This window comes from Capricornis sumatraensis, chromosome 12 (assembly GCF_032405125.1).
Source record: "Capricornis sumatraensis isolate serow.1 chromosome 12, serow.2, whole genome shotgun sequence".
NCBI classification, from domain to species: domain Eukaryota; kingdom Metazoa; phylum Chordata; class Mammalia; order Artiodactyla; family Bovidae; genus Capricornis; species Capricornis sumatraensis.
Genome location: NC_091080.1, coordinates 64175271 through 64181270, shown reverse-complemented (window position 1 = coordinate 64181270; position 6000 = coordinate 64175271).

The following is a 6000-nucleotide window of genomic DNA, read 5'->3' as shown; positions in this document are numbered from 1 at the left end:
CGGAGGAAGAAAGGAGCCCATGAGAGATGGTGGGTCCAAAACCCAGGCGTTAAAGGGAGTAGATGGGAGGGAGGAAGCAAAAGGACTAAACGCTTACAAATAATAGACAATATATATAAGTGTAAAATAAATATATATGCAGCATATAAAACATGTACAAAACACGCTGACATAGATCCTTAAGGCTGCAACCAAAACTACAAAGCAACAGTACATCTCAACAGAAGAGAAGCTGAAGCAAAAAAAGCCAAGGAATAAATGGCAACTATGTGCATCCCTTCACCACAGCTGTCTTATCTACTCTTTATCCCCCCAACCGTGGCAAGTGGATCTAGTCTTGAGGGTGAGGAGTTACCTGGATCTGTCCAATATTCTTCTGTGCCTCTTATTTGTGCCATGTGTGTTTGCGTGTGCTCCGTTGCATCCAACTTTGCGACCACACAAGCAGTAGCCCGCCAGGTTCCTCTGTCCATGGGATTCTCCAGGCAAGAATACTGGAGTGGATTTCCTCCAACAGGGGATCTTCCCAACCCAGTGATGGAATTTGTGTCTCTTCCATCTCCTGCATTGGCAGCTGGATTCTTGACCACTGTGCCGCCTGGGAAGCTCATATTGTAATTATAGTTGGGCTCTTCAGAATTCTGATTTTTGGCACTAATTTTCTTGCAATGAAAACTCTTATCTTCAACTACTGCCCCTGCCATGAATGTCATATGTGCATTTGAGAACATGAAACTAAAAATTGCCTGTTTGTTTGTTATAAGTCAAGGCCCCTACTTGATAGTCCTGGCATTGCTGTTCTAATAGACAGACATTGAGACCTGTAGTGGGCTTCCCTTGTGGCTCAGCTGGTAAAGATTCCACCTGCAATGAAGGAGGCCTGGGTTTGATCCCTGGGTTTGGGAGATCTCCTGGAGAAGGGAAAGGCTACCCACTCCAGTATTCTGGCCTGGAGAATTCCATGGACCACAGTCCAGAGTGTGACACGACTGAGCAACTTTCACTTTCACTTTTTGGGGCTTCCCTGTTGTTCAGATGGTAAAAAAAAATCTGCTGGCGAGACCCTTAGTATTACCTTCCCTGTTGCCTGACTGGAGAACATATAGTATGACTCATGAGGCAGCCAAGAAGAGAAGTATAGGTTAATATTTTAGGTTATTGCCTCATTACACCAAAGAAAATTCTGCAGCTGTTTTTTTTTTTTTAAGAATTTTTTAATTGATAAAGTTTTTGTTTGTATTGTTTGTTTTTGTTTTTATTGTGGGATCTTATTTCCTTAACCAGGGATCAAACCAGTGCCCCTTGCATTGGAATCACAGAATCTTAACAACTAGACCACCTGGGGGAGTCCCTGCAATTATTTTTTGCTATTTCATTTCAAAATAAGTATGGTAAAATAAATATGGTCGAATGTATGAGATTTTAACTTATCCTAAATAAGTGAAATGGAGCATTTATTAATGTGTATTGATAAGCAGCAAATCTATTCATGAAAACCCTGATTTATTTTCATTTTCAGTTTAATTTTGACATAATGTGCGGGTTCTTTGTTAAAGATGGGGGTGTGAACATTTCTTAGGTATATTTCCAATAGGACAACCATATGCAACAAAGACCCAAAGTCCCAGTTTGTCTAGCCAATCCAGTGGATGTAGGTCAGAACTGCAAGGGTTCCATGAGGGTCAGTCACAAGCCTGGCTCTTTCTATCAAAGAACATTTACATTCTGCACTGGGAGCTGGAAATGCGACCTCTATGGGACCAGCCTCACCAGGCTGCCTGCTTCCAAGGTTTCAGTGCAGTTTAGCCCAGTCATCTGCACTCTTTTTCTATCAAGTTACTTTCTCCTAGTTTGGATTCCAGAGCCAGGTGACTGGGGTCAGCTCCACACAATCGTGCTTCCTTAAGGGAGAGCTTGATGGGAAAGAACAATGTCTACAACTTGTCAACTCATCTCTGCCTGTGGCACTGCCAAATTTGGGGGAGTGTTTCACTTCTGTTTTGCTCTCAATGCCAATGAATAGTTGGGCCATCCCTGGGGCTCCCTTATTCATGAGTCTTCTCCTCCCATTCTGTCAGTCAAGTGAATTTTTTGTTCAAGACATAACACAGAAGGCACTGCTGTAAGACTATTCACGCCGCTGAGACAATCAGCTTGACCATCAGGGTCCCAGGAGCTGACCAAAGAGCCACAATCAGAACCTTGATCCTTTTGGCTACTGTTGAAAAAAGCTCTGATGTCATATTCTGTACAGTTTATAGGCTATGCTTTATCACTGCTCAACAGTGATCACAGTCATCATTTTATTATCACCTATAAGGCTACCATGAACTCTATAAATAATGTTTTTCTTCACTTGAATGTTCTCCATATGATAAATTCCCATAAATGAAATTATTAAAACTATCACAAATAATAATTATGACAACTGTATAGAATTCAAATTTAGGGTAAACTATCATTAAGAAAAAAAAGAAAACACAACTTGCCTGAAAACTTGTAGGCACTCTATATGAGGTCGAGACCTGGGTGGAAAGTGTCAAAATGAAAAGTGTATCAAGATAATGAGATTCTGATTGTTTTTCCCAAAAATATGTAATTTTAAATTTTGCTGGAATTTTTAAAAACAGCATTGAAGTTTTCTAATATAGGAGCACATTAGTTTCTTCTTAAAAAGGTATTTATTCTTATTCTCTAAAGAGTATATGGGGAAATAGTTGCTTTTCTCAGAACATTATAGCTTTTTAATGACATAGTCAAGTATAATTGCATTGTTTGCTGGGGTTTCAATATTTGAAAAGCATCTAAAGAACAACAAAAAGAATTGCTAAGTACTTTGTTTTTATTGTATTGCTCTTTCTCATAAATATGCACATTTAGGGATTGTAATAATGCCTGCTCTATTAATTCAACAAAATTGAATAATCCCTTTTTCATATTTTGGTCTTCATTCATCCAGACTTGAATTTAGTTTACGTCTTGTACATAAATTCCAGAGGAAAGACAAACAATGAGAAGGAAATAACATGGAGAGTTAAGTGGCCTTGCTTTGTATGGACAAGTAATAAATATTTCTTCCATTTGTAAAATTGCCTTTTAAAAATGGATAATAGCATTAACGGTTCTAGTTGCTTACTTTAAATCAATATTTAGGTCTTTATTCCTTTTGCTTCTAAGTATCATCATGTATTACTTTGTCCTTCCTTCAACAATTAGGTAAGCTCTAGTATTGAATAGAAAGTTTTTATCTAAAATGCCTATTTAGGTTAAAGCAGATACTATATTTCAATGCCAATGTGCCTAATTAATTTCATTCAGAAAAATCACAGTACAAAAATGCTGCAGATGGCTGCTGTGAATGCTGGGGAGTCATATTTGGAGGGAGGGGTTGTGTGTTTGGTTTGGGTTTGGTTTGGGTTTTTGCTTAAGAGTTTAACGCCATTGTATGGGGGGTGTGTGTGAGAGACAGAGAAAGATTCCTACCTTGGTAAAGTTCAGATGGGAGAAATACCGGAGAAAAGTTACAAGGTAAAAGTTTCTATCAGCTTGTATTTGCTAATCCAGAAGAGAGTTTTGCAAATAGGTCACTCATTAAAAGTTTATGTGGTTGAAAAAAAATTTTATGTGGTAAATTCAGGAAGGCTCATCACTAGGAGAACAAGAGTGAAGGTTTTATAGAGCATTCTGGGTGGGCAGAAGCATCTGCAGAACTGAAAGCTTACATAAACTGTTGCTCTTCTTTTAAATTCAGATCTCAGCTTTTACTATTTTAATTTTTATTGGAGTCTAGTTGCTTTACAATGTTGTGTCAGTTTCTGCTGTACAGCAAAGTGAATCTGCTAAATGTGTACATATATCCACTCTTTTTTGGATTTCCTCCCTTTTAGGTCACCACAGAGCACTAAGTAGAGTTTCCTGTGAGATACAGTAGGTTCTCGTTAGTTATCCATTTCATACATTAATGCGTGCTAAGTCGCTTCGATCGTGTCTGACTCTGCAATCTTATGTACTGTAGCCCACGAGGCTCCTCTGTTCATGGGATTCTCCAGGCAAGAATACTGAAGCAGGTCAACCCAGGGGTCAAACCCGGGTCTCCTGCATTGCAGGTGGATTTTTTACAGTCTGAGCCACTGCTGCTGCTGCTGCTGCTGCTAAGTCGCCTCAGTTGTATCTGACTCTGTGCGACCCCATAGATGGCAGCCTACCAGGCTCCCCCGTCCCTGGGATTCTCCAGGCAAGAACACTGGAGTGGTTTGCCATTTCATTCTCCAATGCATGGAAGTGAGAAGTAAAAGTGAAAGCGCTCAGTCATGTCCAACTTTGTGCGACCCCATAGACAGCAGCCCACCAGGCTCCCCCGTCCATGGGATTTTCCAGGCAAGCGTACTGGAGGGGAGTGCCATTGCCTTCTCTGGTCTGAGCCACTAGGGAAGCCCTATTTTGTACATAGCAGTGTATACATGTCAACCCATTGCTCTTTCAAATACTCTTCCAGCCCTTCAATGAGCATTCAGTTACTCCTTCCCCTTAAGTAAGCACATCTAATTGCTGTTTTCCTTCTCAGGAAATCAAAGGGAGACAAACTCAGTTATACAACTAAACATGTTATCCGTTTCTCATGCACCTTTCTACTGATACAAGAATGCTAAAGAGTGCTGGACCTGGGGGAGAGGAGTGAATTAGTGGTACTCTTTTATTTTCTTTACTGAAGAATGTCATTGTTTCCATCTTTAAAGATTTTCAAAAGTCACCCCCAAATCTGTGGCATCATTAGCAACAATATATACTACATATAGAAATGTTTAAGGTTTTTTAAAGCATTTAAAATTTTTATGGACATGAGCAACTATTACTATATAATCTACTTCCTTCAATAAAAGCTAAGAACTATTCCTACTTCCAAGAATCTTGCTGGCTTTATTTTCCAGATATTTCTGGAAAAATTTCAGCATTTGCAGGCCCCATTGTATACCTGGACTCTTTAGTCTCACGATTTAAGGTTATTGCTTTATGGTTCTCTGGGTAACATGTCCCTTTCATTCTCTTTCCAAGCTCCCATCACCAGGGCTCTATGTTTCACACAGCATCAACTTCAAGGCTTAATAATCATAAAGCTTTACCTGCTTCTATTAGCATTCTTGAAACACACTGAAATGAATAACCACTGACTATAACTGGTATGGTTTTTCTCCTACCTAAATGACTTATAGGATTTAAGTACTTACTTGAACAGTCACATGAAAATTTCTTGACATTTTTTTTTTCCTGGTTTAGATTTTAGTAACTGCACAGCTGAAATCCTTGTTATATGGCAAGAGATTCTGAATGAAACCTGCACCTTTCATGCTAAACTACAAGCCTCTGGATCTTGAGGAATACCTTCTGTTTCTCTGGCTTTCTCTAGCCAGGAAAAGGAGTTGTGGCCTTGGTATTGAAGGCAGAGTAGAAACCCAGATCCCCCACTTGGACTGCTCTGATGCTCAAGAAGGGGACCTCCTCATTACCGCTGAGGAAGGAAGTGTATTCCAGCTCCCTGAGGAAGGGTGGCCTTGTTATCACTGTTGGTTAAAGTCCTAACTCCCACTAGACATCTCCTGCTTTTCATTGTTACTGATTTATTTATAGAGTTATTTGGCTGCCCCAGGTCTTAGTTGCAGTATGTGGGATCTAGTTCCCTGACCAGGCATTGAATCTCAAACCCCTGCCTTGGGAGTATGGAGTCTTAACCACTGGACCACCAGGGAAGTCCCAGCCTTAGATATTAAAAAAAAATAAATAAATCCAAGACAAAGAACCCATCATTTGTAAGAGGAAGCTGGTGAAATAACCTATCTGAGAATCAGAGTCAAGCTGCCCACCAACCTACTTTCTGATCACTTCCCAACCATGACTGCAGTGCACTGGCTCCCTGAGCGAAAGCCACAAGTCACCAATGTTTAAGTAACAGCATCTCATCGTGAAATTCTAAGGGACTGGCCTGCAGGCTTCCAAGCTTCACCC